The sequence below is a fragment of the Notamacropus eugenii genome, chromosome X (assembly GCF_028372415.1).
Source record: "Notamacropus eugenii isolate mMacEug1 chromosome X, mMacEug1.pri_v2, whole genome shotgun sequence".
NCBI classification, from domain to species: domain Eukaryota; kingdom Metazoa; phylum Chordata; class Mammalia; order Diprotodontia; family Macropodidae; genus Notamacropus; species Notamacropus eugenii.
This window is the reverse complement of record NC_092879.1, coordinates 99604546-99622719: the sequence shown is the minus strand read 5'-3', so window position 1 is coordinate 99622719 and position 18174 is coordinate 99604546. Positions and strand designations below refer to the sequence as shown.

The following is an 18174-nucleotide window of genomic DNA, read 5'->3' as shown; positions in this document are numbered from 1 at the left end:
AGCGAGTTGGACTAAATGGTCTCTTAGGGCCCTTTAAACTCAGACATCATATGATCCAAAATTTCTTCCTTCCTCTGGCTCTCAGTTTCTTCCTCTGTACCTTCTAGCTTTGACCATCAATGTGGCTGTGCTGAGTGTCAGCGAGGAGTAACAGTTACCAGAGCTCTGGCTTCAAAGGGCTACCTAGTGAGGGCAACATCTGGCAGGGGACTTTGGGTCTGGGGTGGGGATCCCTGGTCTAGGAAAGCTGCTGACAAGTGGTAAAGTCAGAAAACTTCTCTTTCAATGTTGGACTCTACTTTCTTCCGGCTGCCTAGGTTTTGCATCCAGGTTTTCACCCTTTTGCAAAGTCCTCCCTGGAGCTCAAGCACGGAGAAGTTAGGGTTAGATCAAAACAAATGAAATTGTTCAGAAGCCCCTGGGGAATCTACTACAGTGGAGAGTGGGTGGGTTTTGAGGAAGGGACCAGCTGGGACGCCAGAGGGGTGGTACGGCCACTAGGTGGTGCTGTGCAACGCCAAGCTGAGAGGTAACCCAATTAGCGAAGTGCTACAGTTAGCTGAGGCCGAGGACACACAGTCAGCATTCGGCTACAACCCACGTTTGCTGAGCAAGCTGCGATTTCCCCTGGGGTTCATATTTATGTGACACTATGGAGATAGTAAATGCTGGCACTTCAATAGTGATTTGAAATGAGCAAAGCACGTAGAACCCCAATAACCTTCCTTCTATAGAGGGTATTATTCCCATTTTATAAAGGAAGTGACATCCCTTGCCCAGGTCATAGCACTAATAAGTGTTGGAGGGGAGATTTGAACTCAGGCCTTTTCTGACTCCAAATCCAGCGAGTTCTTTTCATTCCAGTTTTATTCCTGGGTCAGAAGAATCCAGTTACATTCCAAGCAGCTGTGTTGCCATGGACCAATCAGTTCACCTCTAGAATAATCTAGGCCAATTAATTAATGGTAGTGTCAATACCCTGAAAACAATTCTTTGAGGTAGGTAGGGCAGGCATGAGGTGAAGCTACCTTTGTACAATTACTAACTGACGTCTCTACATAGATGTGTGTGTGTGTATACTTACATATAGCATGTTTCACACATTATCTTATTTGAGGCTCGTAACCACCCTTAGTCAATATTAGAGATACCATTAGAAGTAGATCTTTTAGATACCATTACCGCCCTGGGAGAGAAGGAGCACAATCAGTGGCAAACAAGGCATCACAAATCCCATATGAACTCCACATGTTATGAGTAGCAGAGCCAGTGATGGGGAGACGCAGGCCGAGCAGGCTGTCCTCATGTTGCCCAGGATGGGAGGACTAGGGTGACTCTAGCAAGGCAGGAGGAGCTTCTGTGGATCTTGGCAGAGAGCAGGAGGAATCCAAGTGCTTCCACAGGAAAGTCCAGGCTCCAAGAATGCTGCCTCCTATCTTGGACTCTTGATGGAGGTGCTCCATCTTCCCTGTCACACAGAGGCATTCTGGGAAGGCCCCAAGGAGCTTGGGGCTCTGCATGGAGTAGATCTGGCCCTTTGGGTCCCTTTGTTGCACCAGCTAAAATCCATTTTCAAATGAGTTGCTATTCTGTTGTAAAGGACACCACCACTTCAAACCGTGGAATGGGGACAGTTCGTAAATTAAGTTAGTTGCCACAGGAATCCAGCTAGGAAGGTCATTAATTAACTAATAAGAGTAAACATGGGAATTGAAGTCTCATTTCAAGTCTAAAGTCAAATTCTGAAAAGCCTTCAGTGACTGGTGGGAGACAATGCCAGGAAACAAAGGTAGCCAGCATGGTGTGATGCAAAGATGATTAAATCTGGCATTCAAGTCCCTGGATTTGAATCTGAGCTCTGCCAGTCACTACCTGTGTGGTCTTGGGCTGCCTCAGTTTCCTCCTCTGTCAAGTGAGATGGTGCACTAGGTGATCTCCAAAGGCTCTTCTAGCTCTATGGTCCTATGGTTCCCTTCCTTCTCTCTCATGGGCCTTTCCTCTCAAATATTAGAGAAGGGGATAGTAAACTGAGCAGATGCTAGGAATGTGGCCGAGAGTGGGGAAGAGAACCTTTAGAAGGAGTGAAGTCCTCAGAAAGAGCTACTGGGCCTACAGTGAGTGGGTAGGGGAAGGCCCCTATGACAATTGGCCTGATTTCATGTTGCCCCAATGGGGCTCCTCCAAAAAGCTGGATCCTGGGGGGGGAGGGGGGCGGAGCCAAGATGGTGGAGTAGAAAGACACACATACGCATAGCTCCGAACCCACAGCCTATAGAACATCTGTAAAAAAGAACTCCTGGCGAATTCTGGAGTAGCAGAGGCCACAGAACAGTGGAGTGGAGGAGATTTCTGTTCCAGAGAGCCCTGCAAACCTCTTGCAAAAGGTCCATCAAACTGCGGACGTGGAGCCGAGCCCAGCCCTGCCTTGGCTGCGGCACCGAGAGGAGCGGATCCAAGCAGGCTTCAGGGACGGGATCTCCAGCGGCCGTGCAGGTCCCTCCACCCACAGGTGATTGGGGTTGGTGAGAGGGTCTCTTTGGCGGGGTGAGAGGGTCTCTTTGGCGGGTTGAGAGGGGAGTGGGGTGCCCCCATAGCCCAGGCCCCCTTGGGAGGCAGTGGCTGAGGCGGGAGCAGACCGGGGCTCCCCAAGCAGGCTGGAGCCTGGATCCATTGTTGAAGGTCTCTGCATAAACCCCCTGAGGGAACTGAGCCCGTGAGGCAGCTCTGCCCCAACCTGAGCAGCTGAACTTGATCTCACACTGAATAGCAGCCCTGCCCTGGCCCAAAGCCCTGAGGCTGGGAAGCAGCATTTGAATCTCAGACCCCAAGCTCTGGCTGGGAGGATCTGGAGGCGAAGTGGGTATGAAGAGAATATTCAGAAGCCAAGTCACTGGCGGGGAAAATGCCCAGAAAAGGGAAAAGAAATAAGACTATAGAAGGTTACTTTCTTGGTGAACAGGCATTTCCTCCCTTCCTTTCTGATGAGGAAGAACAATGCTTACCATCAGGGAAAGACACAGAAGTCAAGGCTTCTGTATCCCAGCCCACTCAATGGGCTCAGGCCATGGAAGAGCTCAAAAAGGATTTTGAAAATCAAGTTAGAGAGGTGGAGGAAAAGCTGGGAAGAGAAATGAGAGACATGCAGTCAAAGCATGAACAGCAGGTCAGCATCCTGCTAAAGGAGACCCAAAAAAATGCTGAAGAAAATAACACCTTGAAAAATAGGCTAACTCAACTGGCAAAAGAGGTTCAAAAAGCCAATGAGGAGAAGAATGCTTTCAAAAGCAGAATTAGCCAAATGGAAAAGGAGGTTCAAAAGCTCACTGAAGAAAATAGTTCTTTCAAAATTAGAATGGCACAGATGGAGTCTAAGGACTTTATGAGAAAGCAAGAAATCACAGAACAAAGCCAGAAGAATGGAAAAATGGAAGATAATGTGAAATATCTCATTGGAAAAACAACTGACCTGGAAAATAGATCCAGGAGAGACAATTTTAAAATTATGGGACTACCTGAAAGCCATGATCAGAAAAAGAGCCTAGACATCATCTTTCATGAAATTATCAAGGAAAACTGCCCTGATATCTAGAACCAGAGGGCAAAATAAGTATTCAAGGAATCCACAGAACACCGCCTGAAAGAGATCCAAAAAGAGAAACTCCTAGGAACACTGTGGCCAAATTCCAGAGTTCCCTGGTCAAGGAGAAAATATTGCAAGCAGCTAGAAAGAAACAATTCAAGTATTGTGGAAATACAATCAGGATAACACAAGATCTAGCAGCCTCTACATTAAGGAATCAAAGGGCATGGAATAGGATATTCCAGAAGTCAAAGGAACTAGGACTAAAACCAAGAATCACCTACCCAGCAAAACTGAATATAATACTTCAGGGGAAAAATTGGTCTTTCAATGAAATAGAGGACTTTCAAGCATTCTTGTTGAAAAGACCAGAGCTGAAAAGAAAATTTGACTTTCAAACACAAGAATGAAGAGAAGCATGAAAAAGTAAATAGCAAAGAGAAGTCATAGGGACTTTGCAAAAGTCGAACTGTTTACATTCCTACATGGAAAGACAATATTTGTAACTCTTGAAACTATTCAGCATCTGGGTACGGGGTGGGATAACACACACACACATGCATACGCACACACACACACACACATAGAGACAGAGTGCACAGAGTGAACTGAAGAGGAGGGGATCATATCTTAAAAAAAAAATGAAGTCAAGCAGTGAGAAAGAAATATATTGGGAGGAGAAAGGGAGAAATGGAATGGGGCAAATTATCTCTCATAAAAGAGGCAAGCAAAAGACTTTTTAGTGGAGGGATAAAGAGGAGAGGTGAGAGAAAAACATGAAGTTTACTCATCACATTCCACTAAAGGAAGGAATAAAATGCACACTCATTTTGGTATGAAAACCTATCTTACAATACAGGAAAGTGGGGGATAAGCGGATAAGCAGGGTGGGGGGGATGATGGAAGGGAGGGCACGGGGAGGAGGGAGCAATTTGAGGTCAACACTCATGGGGAGGGACAGGATCAAAAGAGAGAACAGAAGTAATGGGGGACAGGATAGGATGGAGGGAAATATAATTAGTTCTTACACAACACTACTATTATGGAAGTCATTTGCAAAACTACACAGATCTGGCCTATGTTGAATTGCTTGCCTTCCAAAGGGAAGGGGTGGGGAGGGAGGGAGGGCAGATTGGCAGACAGGGGCAATTAGAACGCTTGGTGTTCTGGGATGGGGGGAGGGGACAAAAGGGGAGAAAATGTGGAACCCAAAATTTTGTGAAAATGAATGTTAAAAGTTAAATAAATTAATAAAAAAAATAATGAAGAGAACCATGAAAAGGTGAACAGCAAGGAGAAGTCATAAGGGACTCACTAAAGTTGAACTGTTTACATTCCTACAGGGAAAGACAATATTTGTAACTCTTGAAACTTTTCAGTATCTGGGTACTGGGTAGGATTACACACACACACACATGCACATGCACACACACACACACATAGAGACAGAGTGCACAGAGTGAATTGAAGAGGATGGGATCATATCTTAAAAAAATGAAATCAAGCAGTGAGAGAGAAATATATTGGGAGGAGAAAGGGAGAAATGCAATGGGGCAAATTATCTCTCATAAAAGAGGCAAGCAAAAGACTTATTAGTGGAGGGATAAAGAGGGGAGGTGAGAGAAAAACATGAAGTTTACTCTCATCACATTCCACTAAAGGAAGGAATAAAATGCACACTCATTTTGGTATGAAAACCTATCTTACAATACAGGAAACTGGGGGATAAGGGGATAAGCAGGGTGGGGAGGATGATGGAAGGGAGGGCATGGGGAGGAGGGTGCAATTTGAGGTCGACACTCATGGGGAGGGACAGGTTCAAAAGAGAGAATAGAAGTAATGGGGGACAGGATAGGATGGAGGGAAATATAGTTAGTCTTATACAACACGACTATTATGGAAGTCATTTGCAAAACTACACAGATTTGGCCTATATTGAATTGCCTGCCTTCCAAAAGGAAGGGGTGGGGAGGGAGGGAGGTAAAGAAGTTGGAACTCAAAGTCTTAGGAACAACTGTCGAGTACTGTTCTTGCCACTAGGAGATAAGAAATACAGGTAAAGGGGTATAGAAAGTTATTAGGCCCTACAGGACAAAAGAGAAGATGGAGACAAGGGCAGAGAGGGATGATAGAAGAGAGAGCAGATTGGTGATAGGGGCAATTAGAATGCTTGGTGTTTTGGGGGGGGGGGACAAAAGGGGAGAAAATTTGGAACCCAAAATTTTGTTAAAATAAATGTTAAAAGTTAAATAAAAAAAAAAGAAATCTAATAAATATATTCATCTTAAAAAAAAAAAAGCTGAATCCTGGCCTATCTTAGCAGCACATGAAGAACAGTGGCTCTCCAAGGCTTCCTGGGATCCCACCAGGCCTGCCTGAATTCACAATTGCCCTCTCCCACCCAATGTCTCCTCAATGCTCCTTGTTGTTGTTCAGTCATTGGGTGGTATCTGACCCTTCATGACCCCATGCACTATGAACACCACTATTAGCCATGAGGTCTTCTTGGTAGAGATACTGGAATGGCTTGCCATTTCTTTCTCTGGCAGACTAAGGCAAACAGAGGTGACATGACTTATCCAGGGTCAAATAGCTAATAAATGTCTGAGGTCAGATTTTGACTCAGGTCTTCCAGACTTCAGGCTGAGCGCTCTATCCACTGCAGGACCTCCAGGCTGCTTCTAAGGGGAGAGCTCTGGATCCTACAGGCCTAGGCTAACTGACACTACTTGGTACCTTCCACTGCTGTCCATGGTTGGGCCAACGACCTCCTAGGCTGAACCTGAAATAGCCTCCTCTCTAAAAAGGGACAGGGCCATTGCTCCAGAGCCAGCCAGTGAGTGGAGCCAGGGGCCACCCTGGAAGATGCTAGAGGGTGAGGAAGTGGGGGTGACAGGGGGCAGGGGTTGGGTGGAACAGGAAGGAGAGTGCTTGTGGTTCCTCTTTCAAGAAATGTTTATAGAAATGGCAGCTTCCTGTTCTGGGCCCAGAATGAGCAGCCCAGGCAAGATCTAGGGTTAGCCTCAGTTTCTTCTTCCGTAAAATGAGGGAGCTGGATTAGGTGGCCTCTGAGGGCCCTTCTCAAGTAGAGTCTGCTCTTTCCTGTACAACCAGTGGCTGCTTTCTTTATCTGCTCTGCTCTAAGTCCCAGCTGGTTCATCTCCTTTGCTATTACCTGTCTCTTAGTTGAGGTTCTCCCCATTGGCTCCCCAAACTGATGCTGGTTGACATTACCACCATTGCTTGGCCTAAAGCAGTCCACCTGGCCAGGCTCCAATTGGGACACCCCAGGACAAAATGCCAAATGCTGCTGCCTTTCAATCTGTCAAAGTCATTTGTTGACAGCAGTAGTAGGTCTAAAAAACTCATTAAAAAGAAGCAGAACTGAGCTTTTCCAATGGCTACCTCTTCTTCACCAAGGCAAAGGGCAGAAAAGAGTCCCAGGAAACCTGGGTTCAAATTCCTCTGTAGACACTCGCTAGCCATGTGACCTTGACTAAGTCCCTTCCCTCCCCTCCTTGGGCCTCAGTTTCCTTCTCTGTCCAATGAAAGCTCTGATCAGGATGGCTTCTGAAGGTCCCCTCAGTTCCCCATCTACAATGCTGGGGTGGTGAAGCTGAGTAAGGCACTGTGGGCCTGGGGGGACACCTGTAGCCTGATGACAGGGGCAGCAGCTCTCTGGTGCCTTGGGGGCTCCGAAAGTGCTTCCCTTGGAAAAGCTGTGGGAGGCTGGTGCGTAGGCACCATCTCCCCCTTTGTACATGGAAAGAACATCTGCGTAGGACTCCATTTCCAACAATGCCTGAGCTGTCCGGGAGGCTTAGCAGGGTCTAGAAGGCGGCAGGTTAAGAGAACAGGGCTGCAAAGGCAGTGACGGCTAAGAAGATAGGAAGGAATCAGGGAGTATGACTCTGGTTAGGGGGAGACAGAGAGATGCAGAGACAGAGACAGACAAAGAGAGACAGAGAGAGACAGAGACACACAGAGAGAGACAGACACAGAGACGGAGAGAGACAAAGATGCACACTGAGAAAGCTGTCAGCTTACTTTTCAGCCTACCCAGAAGGACTCCCAAAAAGACCCCAAGAGAAAGGTCCAACCATTTCTAAAAGTCTGACTCTCACACTGAGTGCACCTTTGCCAATTATGTCAGGAACGATTCTGTGTAGAAGGACTGGAGGAGAATTAAATTTTCATTCCCTTGGAGGTGTAGAGGATTGGGTCTGGGCACAGAAAAGGTTTTTACTGTTTGATTCTTTTCCTTGTTACTTGTGTTATATCATGTCTTAAATGCTTTTACTGACCTTAGTATCTAGAAGACCCTTAGGGATCATCTAGCCCAAATCTCTTATTTTCTAAAGGTGTAAGCTGAGGTCCTGAGAAAGAAAATGATTAGTCCAAGGCCACAGAGGCAGGAAGCAGAAGAACAAGAACTTGCATTCAGGTCTCCTGACTGGACCATTACTCTTCGTATCAGACCACCCTGAGTCTGGGTCAGCTGTAGAGTAGGATGCTGAGTTCAGATTCCCCTGACACTTGGCAGTTGTGTGACTATGAAAAGTAATTTTAAACTCTACGAGCCTCAGTTTCCTCCTGTTAAACGGGACAATAATCCCTGTAGCATCTACCTCACAGAGTAGATATGAGGCTCAAATGAATGTACAGAAAGTGACCTGCAAACTTTAAAGTGATGGAGAAATGTCAGTTATTATTATTATAATAGTAAAGAAGGAAGTAACTCTGGAGAGATGTCTATACCTATACCTATATATACACACTTACAGAGTTACTCCTATAGCTTCTACTGTGTGTGGTGTGTGTGTCCACTTTAGAAAACGATGTGGAGGTCATAATGTGTCACCAGCTGAACATGAGTCAGCAAGAAAAAGCTTCTGTTTAAAAAGTAAGCCAGGACATTGGGGTTTACCGGAAGAAATATACCACACAGGAAGTGAGAAGTCCTAGATTATATCTAGGCTGCTCAGCCTCAAGAACTCTCTCCAGTTCTGGGTTAAAGAAGGCCACAGTAGATTTCCAGGAGTCAGAGCCTGGAGGGCACCAGCCTCCGGAACAGCTGCAATAAGGCTGGACCCAGGGCCTCACATAGGTGGCTGGAGGAAGTGCGTGGGTTAGGGGCCACAAAGTGGAATGAGGGAGGCTGATTAACATGGACAGCAGCCAGAATGAGAGGTGGAGACAGGAATCCTGTGAAGCCAAAATGGATGACCTTGGAGAAAAAACAAGTGGTGCATGTGAGACAGGTATGAATGGTCCAAGCATAGCCTTGGGAAGGAGAAAGGATCCAAATTTGAACTTTCAGGGATTTTATGTCCTTAACTAAGGGCAGGGTACTCTTATTGTGCCATCAGATAACGTCATTAGAGTTAAAAACTTCTATCTGAGGGTCAGCAGGAGTGCTGGGCCTGGAGTCAGGAGGACCTGAGTTCAAACCTGACCTCAGACACTTACTAGCTGTGTGACCCTGGGCGAGTCACTTAACCCCATCCCCTCCTCCCCAACCCCCCAAAACCAAAACCTTCTATCTGGATTAACGGATCCCTGGCAATCACAGGAGATGTCAGGGCCGTTGGCTCTCCCCTTGTCAGTTATCAAATACTTAAGAGCTTGGTTACCTCATCTGAGCCTAAGGCTGCCCCAGGGAGGAAGATCAAAGAGTTCTTACTCCCCCACCCATCCAGGCTTTATGTGGCAACTCCTTCCACCCACCAACCCAGGGAGATCCAAACTCACCCAGGGTTGGGGGTAAGAGTGTATGTGTTTGTCCTTTGTTGCCGAAGAAGACCATGCCATCAGAGAAATGATGACATGACTTGCACTTGACTTTGTTTGGAGTGAGGGAGGGCTGGGCAGGTCACCAGCCTCACTTCTCCTCCAGATCCATCTGGATCCAGTGACCAGATATTCCTCAGGATGACTGGAGATGGCCCAGGATGAGGCAATTGGGGTTAAGTGACTTGCCCAAGGTCACACAGCTAGTGAGTGTCAAGTGTCTGAAGTGAGATTTGAACTCAGGTCCTCCTGACTCCTGCCCTGGTGCTCTATCCACTGCTCCAGCTAGAGGGAATGGACCTTCTACCTTACTGCTCACAACACACTTAAATTTAATCTGCATCACTGACACTTTCTTTAGTCTAGACAAGCAGTTTTCTGTAGTGTTTGCGGATTTCTGTAAACGATTAACTCTCTGGGGAGCCAGCTCCAGCACACCCCTGTCTGAGGCTCAGAAAGTTTAAGCGACTTTGCCAAGGCCTCACAGTTAATGACAGACAAGACTTATGACTGGGTTCTAGGCATAGAACACAGGGTATCAGAGCTAGAAAAGCTTAAAAAACAGAAGGCTAGTAAGGGCCCTGAGAGCTGGTAAAAGCTTCAAAACAGAGAATAGAGACTATCACAGAAGGAAGGGCCCTTAGAACAGAGAGTACAGAACATGTCAAAGGGAAGGACAGAGCCAACACAGAAGTCACATTGACTCCTTTACTAAGGAATCCCCTTTAAGCCACCCTTGGCTTGCAAGTCTGCTCGCTCCCTCCAACCACCCCAAACATGGAAAGGCCCCAGAAGTGAATCTGGCAGTCCTGGGTGGTCAGGAACTCTCATCTGCTTCAGAACAAAGGCTGGAGACTTCACTTCCTCAGCATCACCAGCTAATTGGACCTCAGGGGGTCATATAATTAACTGCCCCAGAGGCAAATGCAAACTTTCCCTTAGGCTCAGGATCCTAGACAGATGGGAGCAGAGAAGGCTTCCAAAGATACTGGGTTCCAGGGATAGTCCAGACACAAGAAGGTTGTTTAAAAACTGAGCTGAACTCAGCTCCAGTTTTCTGAGTCCAAGCTTCCAGGAAATCCAATGACAGAGGAAGCAACAGGGAGACCTCCTGCTTCCATATCCAGGGCAGCTCACCAACGAGACTGCCCAGCTTGCTCAGGGAGGAAACAGGCTGTTTTGGAATAAGGACAGGGCCCTGTAGTCTTCGAAACATTACTCAGACTCATGGAATGTCAGAGGCAGAAGGGACCTTAAAACATGGAATGGACAATGCCAGAGCTGGAAGAGGTCTCAGAACACGGAACATCAGGCCTCAGAGCTGACAGGGATCCCAGAAAGGGAGGGTGCAAGGGAATAAGCATTTCTATAGAATCCACCATGGACCTGATAGAAATTTATCTTATTTTATCCTCACAACAACCCTGGGAAGTAGGTGCTGTTATTATCCTCATTTTACAGATAAGAAACTGAGGCAGGTAGGGATAAGTGACTTGACCAGGGTCACACAGCTGAACTCAGGTCTTCCTGGGTCTGGAGCCAGGTCTAGTACTCGGTGCACTGTGGTGCCACCCACCTGCCTCCTGAACATGAATGTAGACCGTCTGCAGAGAGAGGCCCATAAGAATTTGAATTTCCAAGCTGCTCTAGATCTTTAGAACAGAGCTGAGGACACAGGCTGGTTGTTATTTTTCTTTGTGGCCCTAGAGCTCAGCGCTTAATAAAGGTTTGCTTTTCAGTCAGTCAATAAAACTTTATTAATGTGTCAGGCAGCGTGCTAAGCACTAGGAATCCTGAAAGAGGCGAGACAGGGGCCTTGAAGCAATCTACAAATAGGTGCCAACAGGAATCTATGGCCAGAGGGGAGGCCCTGGAAGGAAGGGGGTGGGGCAGGTTTTGAGGAAGGAGGCCCGGAGGTCAGAGGAGGGAGAGTGTCCCAGGCCTGGGGGACTACCAGGAAGCCACTGGATGGAAGAGAATCAGGTGGGAAGGCCAGAGGGGCCAGGCTGTGGAGGGTTTGGAATACCCCGAAGATGATTTTGCATTTGATCCTGAAAGTGATGGGGAGTCACTGAAGATTACTGACCAGGAAGCAGTAAGGGAAAGGAAATACGCATTTATGTACTACCTACTGTGTGCCAGTACTGTGCCAAGTGCTGGATAAATATTTTCTCACCCTTCATGGTAGGGTGTTTGTAATCCATATTTTACAGTTGAGGAAACAGAGGCACATAGAAGTTAAGTGACTTGCCCTAGCTCACACAGCTAGGAAGTGCCTGGAGCTGGACAGTGACATGGTGCTAGGGAGCCACTGGGGTTTATTAGGTGAGGGGAGTGACATGATCAGCTCTGAATGTTAGGAAATTACTCTGGTGGCTGAACAGAGGATGGGTTGGAGTGGGGAGAGGCCTGAGGCAGGAAGGCCCCCCCACCATAAACTCCCACCCCCCAGCAGCTCATACTGTGGCCCAGGTGTGAGGAGACGAGGTCCTCCACCAGGGTAGGAGCGCCACAGAGGAAAGAAGATGACGCTTAGGTTGTGAGCCTGAGGGACTTGACAGTCATGGAGTTTCAGACGCCCACTGGACATCCAGGTGGAGAGGTCTAGGAGGTGGATGGAGGTGTGAGATGAGAGGTCAGTGGGGAGGCTGGGGCAGGAAAGGGAGATGAGAGAATCCTCTGCCTCGAGAGAGATGGTCATTCAATCCAGGGGAGCTGAGGAGGTCTCTGTGTGAGGTAGGCTAAAGGGGAAGGAGCAGAGGGCCCAGGCCAGAGCCCAGGGACCCCTACAGTTAGAGGGAAATCTGGAGGAGACTGAGATGGGGCGGTCAGAGAGGGAGGAGGAGAACCAGGAAGGGGGGAGTCCTGAAAAGCTGGAGAGGAGAGGGTATCAAGGAGGGAAAGGTCCTCAGCATTGCAGAGGTGCAGAGGAATCAAAAAGAACTTGAATTCTCACCTCCCTTTCTTGGACAAACTCTTAGAGAAAGCTGTCAACGCTCACTGCCTTCACTGCCTCTTCTCTCACTCCCCAGTCCTTTACAATCTGGTTTTCAAGCTCATCCCTTAGGACTGAAACTGCTCTCTCTCCAAAATTACCTATGATCTCTTATTGTCAAATCCAAGGGGTTTTTCTCAGTCCTCATTCTTGACCTCCCTCTTGGCAGCCTTGAACACTGTGGCTCACCCTCTCCCCCTTGAGACATTCTTCTCTGTAGGCTTATGGGACACCTTCCTCCTCCCTCTCTGACAGCTCCCTCTCAGTCTCCTCATCCTGATCACACCCTATAACCATACGGATCCCTCAGGGCTCTTCTTCCTCTAGCCTGTTTCACATAGTGGTCCCCTTGGCTCCCATCTTTATGCAGATGACCCCCAGATCTACATGTCTCTCCCCAGCTTTGATCCTGCATCATCAGCTGCCCAGTGGACGGTTCAAACCAACTGTCCTGGAGACATCTCAAACTCAGCCTATACAGAGCAGAACCTACCAGACCTACCCCTCTCCCCAACTTGTGAATTTCTGTCAAAAGCACAACTGTCCTTCCAGTCTCTGAGGTCCATAACTTTGTCATTGTCCCTCATTCCACATAGCCCATCATTTGCCAATCTTGCTATCTCTGCCTCGTCAGCATCCAACCCCTTCTCTGCTCACCAGATTATGGTCTTAGCTCAGGCCCTGATCACCTCACACCTCAATTGCTGCAACAACTTACTGAATGCTCTCCCTTTTTCATACTCTGTAGGGACCCTACTCTGGTCCCTACATGTGCTCCATCACTGCTGCCAGAGTGATTGTCCTTAAGCATAGATCTGACAAGGTCCCTCCCCTACACAATAAACTTCAGTGGCTCCCTATTACCTCTAGGATAAAATAGAAATGCTTCTGTTTAGCTTTTAAATAACTTCACAGCCTGGCCCCAACCTATCCTTCCAGCTCTCACACTCTGATCCATTTGTCTCCACATCTCTGCCTCCTCACTTCTTTCAGGCACCACCTTCTTCTCCATATTGATTGTGTGTATGTTTATCTTGTGCTTCATTTAGGGAAGATACATCTTATTTGCTTGCCCAGACCTAGCACAGCATAGTCTACCCCACCCACCAAGGGGATCCCTGCTCTCTTGAAGCTGACAAGATGCTCAGAGACCTCCAAGGCAAGAGGAGGGCCACCCCATCCTTGGACTGCTAGCCTTGCTAACATCCAGCCCAAAGGGGCCATCTGCGAGACTCCCTCATGGCCCTGGTTTAGCCCCGTGGAGCTCAAGAGAACACATCTAATGGCTCTTCCCTCTCTCACATCCCCATTGAGTTCCTTCAGCCCCTCATTCCTTACATATGGACTCTGGGCCCTTCCCCACTCTCACTGCTTGCCTCTGGATCCTAGTCCAGCTTACCAGTGTCCTCGAACCACCGTCCTTCTAGAAAGGAAGCCGTTGAGGCTCAGAGCACTTAAGTGACTCGTCCAAAGAGCTAGTTAAGGACCAGATGTCTGGCTGATGATGGATGGCTTTGTAATGGAAAGGAAAAGGGTAAAAGCCAGCAGTGGGTACATTCATTTCATGGTCACTTGGTTGCCATGGGATTCTTTTTGTTTGTTTTGGGCAAACGGATAACAAATTTCAAGGCCTCTGAAGAAAATCCAGATCACTGGGTAGCGACTCCCCAACCCATGCCCATGAGGACTTGGGTGAGCATGGAAGATGAAACGCCAAGAATGGCCCTCAGATTCGCCAAGCTCTGCCCTCACAGTACCCCAACTCCTGCTGAAGGTCCCAGGTCCTGGGGAATCTCCTCTCAGCCTGTGGCAGCAGGGGTGGGGGAGTGGGGCAGAAGTTGGCCCTGCCTTTACTTCCCTGATGTGGCCCTGGCCTGGCAGGAGTGAGCCACAGCAGAGCCAGAGACAAGCCCAGGAGGACCTCCATGTGGGAAGCCCTCTCTGCACTGAGCCTCAAGGAGCCTGGAGTACATCCACAAAGTGAGGGCATCTTACACAGGCTACCCTGGCTCTCCCTTCCCCCACCTCTTGCTACCCAGGGCCTTGTACTCCAGGCTTGCAGAAATGGGGAGGATGTGAGCTCAGCTTGTGTTTCAGGACTCTCCAAGCTAGGGTCAACCTCCACTCCTCCCACCCCGCCCCCAAGCTGCCTCCTCAGTTAAGTTACTTTTATAATCCCTGTTGCCATAACAACAAGACTTAATAGGGACTGGCTTTTTTTTTTCTTAAAATAATTTGACTTGTTTCCATATCAACGGGGAATTATTTTGGTTTTGATTTGATACACTAATGGGACTGGGTGTTGAACTGGGCAAGTACCTGGCAGTGCCTCTCTTGACTTAGAAGTGGCCTGCAGATCTTGGGGGTGGGGCACAGGGGCCTGTGTCCTTGGTGACAGGGGAACAACAAATGCAGACAACTGAGGGCACATTAGAATAGCTCCAGGACCAGGCGTGTGTGGTGTGTGTGTGTGTGTGTGTGTGTGTGTGAGTGTGTGTCAGTGTATGTGAGTGTGTCTGTGTGTATGTAAGTGTGTGTGTCTGTGTACATGGTTGTGTCTGTGAGTGTGTGAGTGTGTGTCTGTGTGTGTGTATGTGTGTGTCGGTGATTGTCAGTGTGCGTGTGAGTGTCTGTGTGTGTGAGTGTGTGTACGTGGGTGTCTGTGACTGTGTGAGTGTGCGTGTGAGTGTCTGTGTGGGTCTGTGTGTGTGTGTCAGTGTCTGTGTGTGTAAGTGTGTGTGTGTGTCTGTGTACATGGCTGTGTCTGTGTGAGTGTGTGTGTGAGTGTGTGTCTGTGTGTGTATGTGTGTGTCTGTGACTGTGTGAGTGTGCGTGTGAGTGTCTGTGTGGGTCTGTGTGTGTGTCAGTGTCTGTGTGTGTAAGTGTGTGTGTGTGTCTGTGTACATGGCTGTGTCTGTGTGAGTGTGTGTGTGAGTGTGTGTCTGTGTGTGTCTGTGACTGTGTGAGTGTGCTTGTGAGTATCTGTGTGTGTCTGTCTGAGTGTGCATGTATGTGTCAGTGCGTGAATGAGTGTGTGTGTCTGTGTGTCATTGTGTGTGTTTGTCTATGTGTCTGCGTGTGTGAGTGTGTGTGTCTGCGTGTGAGTGTGTGTGTCAGTGTGTGTGTACATAGCTGTGTCTGAGTGTGTATATCTGTGTGTGTACATGGCTGTCTGTGTGTGAGTGAGTGTCTGTGTGTATGTGTGCGTGAGTGTGTATGTGTGTGTCTGTGAGTGTGTCAGTGTGCATGTGGGTGTCTGTATGTGTCTGTGTGTCTGTGAGTGTGCATGTATATGTTAGTGTGTGCATGAGTGTCTGTCTGTGTGTGTCTGCATGTGTGAGTGTGTGTCTGTGTGTGTACATGGCTGTGTCTGTGTGTGAGTGTGTGTGTCTGAGTGTATGTGTCTCTGTGTGTCTGGGTGTGTGTGTTAGTGTGTATGTGTGTGTCTGTGAATGTGTGTATGTCTGTGTGTGTATGTGTGTGAGTGTGTACGTGTATGTCTGTGAGGGTGTCATTGTGCGTGTGAGTGTCTGTGTGTGTGTCTGTGAGTGTGTGAGTGTGCGTGTGTCTGTGAGTGTGCATGTATGTGTCAATGCGTGCATAAGTATGTGTGTCTGTGTGTGAGTGTGTGTGTGTCTGTGTGTCTGACAGTGTGTGTGTCTGGCTGTGTGTGTCTGTGTGTGTGTGTCTGTGTGTGTGTGTCTGTGTATCTGCGTGTGTATGAGTATGTGTCTGTCTCTGTCTGTGTTTATCTGTGTCCGTGTCTGTGTGTGAGTGTGTGTGTCTGTGTCTGTGTGTGACTGTGTGTCTGTCTGTGTCTGTGTGTATGAGTGTGTGTCTATGTGTGTGTGTGTGTCTGTGTCTTTGTGTGTCTGTGTGTGTGTCTGGGTGTGTGACTATGTGTCTGGGTGTGAGCGTGTGTGTCTGTCTGTGTGTGTCCCTGTCTGTGTGAGTGTGTGTGTGTTTGTGTGCCTGTGTGTGTATGTGTGTATAAGAGTGTATGTGTGTGTCTGTGTGTGTATGAGTGTGTGAGTCTGTGTGTCTGTATCTGAGTGTATGTGAATGTCTGTGTACATGTGTCTTTGTCTGTGTGTTTGTGTGTCTGTGTGTGTTTGTGTGTCTGTATGTGTGTCTCTGTGTGTGTGATTGTGTATGTCTGCCTCTGTCTGTATGTTTGTGTCTGTGTGTGTGTGTCTGTGTGTGTGTCTGCGTGTGAGTGTGTGTCTGTATGTCTGTGTGTGTCTGTGTGCATGGTTGTGTCTGTGAGTGTGTGTGTCTCTGTGTGTGAGTGTGTATGTGAGTATGTCTGTCTGTGTGTGTGAGTATCTCTGTGTGTATGTCTCTGTGTGTGTCTGTGAGTATGTGAGTGTGTGTCTCTGTGTGTATGAGTGTGTCTATCTGTGTGTCTGTGTTTGTGAGTGTGTTTGTGTGTCTATGTGTGTCTGTGTCTGTGTGTGTGTCCGTGTGTGAGTGCGAGTGTGTGTGAGTATGTGGGTGGGTGAGTGGGTGTCTGTGTGAATATGTGTGTGGGTGAGTGTGTGTGTCTGTGTGTGAGTGTGGGTGTCTGTATGTCCGACTGTGTGTGAGTGTGTGTGTGTCTGTGTGTGTACATGGCTGTGTCTGTGTGTGAGTGTGTGAGTGTCTGTGTGTCTGTGTATGTGTATGTGTGTCTCTGTGTGGGTATGTGTCTGTGTGAGTGTGTCAGTGTGTGTCTACGTGTGTGAGTGTGTGTGTTTGAGTGTGTGTGTTTGTATGTGTGAGTGTGGGTCTGTGTGTCTGTGTGAGTGTGTGGGTCTGTGTGAGTGTGTGTCTGTGCATCTGTGTCTGTGTGTGTTTGTGTTATTGTGTGTGTTTGTGTGTCTGTGTGTGTCTATGTGTGTGAGTGTGTATGGGTGTGTGTGTGAGTGTGTCACTGTGTGTCTACGTGTGTGTGTGTCCGTGTGCATGTGTCTGTGTGTCTGTATGTCTGACTGTGTGTGAGTGTGTGTGTCTGTGTGTGTACATGGCTGTGTCTGTGTGTGAGTGTGTGAGTGTCTGTGTATGTGTATGTGTGTGTCTGTGGGTATGTGTCTGTGTGAGTGTGTCAGTGTGTGTGTCTACGTGTGTGAGTGTGTGTGTGTGTGTTTGAGTGTGTGTGTTTGTATGTGTGAGTGTGGGTCTGTGTGTCTGTGTCAGTGTGTGGGTCTGTGTGTGTGTGTCTGTGCATCTGCGTCTGTGTGTTTGTGTTATTGTGTGTGCATCTGTGTGTGTGTGTCTGTGTCGGTGTGTCTCTGTGTCTGTGTGTGTCTGTGTGTGTGGATGTGTGTCTGTGTGTGAGTGTGAGTGTCTGTGTGTTTGTGTCTGTGTGTGTGTGCCTGGGTGTGTGTCTGTGTGTGTGAGTGTGTCTGTGTGTGAGTGTGTATATCTGTGGGTCTGTGTCTGTGTGTGTGTCCGTGTGTGTCTGTGTGTGTTTGTGTCTGTGTGAGTGTGAGTGTCTGTGTGTGTGTGAGTGTGCGTGTCTGTGCATCTGTGTGTCTGTGTGTGTTTGTGTCTGTGTGAGTGTGTGTGTCTGTGTGTATCTGTGTCTGTGTGTGTCTATGTGTGTATGTGTGAGTGCGTGTCTGTGTGTGTCTATGTGTGTGTATGTGTCTGTGTGTCTGCGTGTGTGTCCATATGTGTATATTTGTGTGTCTGTGAGTGTGTGTGTCTGTGTGTATGAGTGTGTTTGTGTCTGTCTGTGTGTGTCTGTGTGTTTTTGTGTCTGTCTCTGTGTGTGTGTCTGATTGTGTGTGTGTGTCTCTGTGTCTTTGTGTGTGCTTGAGTATGTGTC

The 18174-nt window shown here is 48.0% G+C and overlaps 1 protein-coding gene across 4 annotated transcripts in view; it reads right to left on the bottom strand.

The window, feature by feature from the left end:
• The window catches only part of NHSL2 (NHS like 2), a 187293-nt gene that overhangs the window by 33052 nt on the left and 136067 nt on the right, over positions 1–18174 (bottom strand). Inside the window, exon 1 of one of the 4 annotated variants that reach the window (XM_072626316.1) lies at positions 1085–2901. The exons of the other annotated variants lie outside the window; for them this stretch is intronic. The gene's annotated coding sequence lies outside the window, so the exon portion shown is untranslated. Of the gene's footprint in view, positions 1–1084; positions 2902–18174 lie in introns of those variants that run through there. 4 annotated transcript variants of the gene reach the window in all.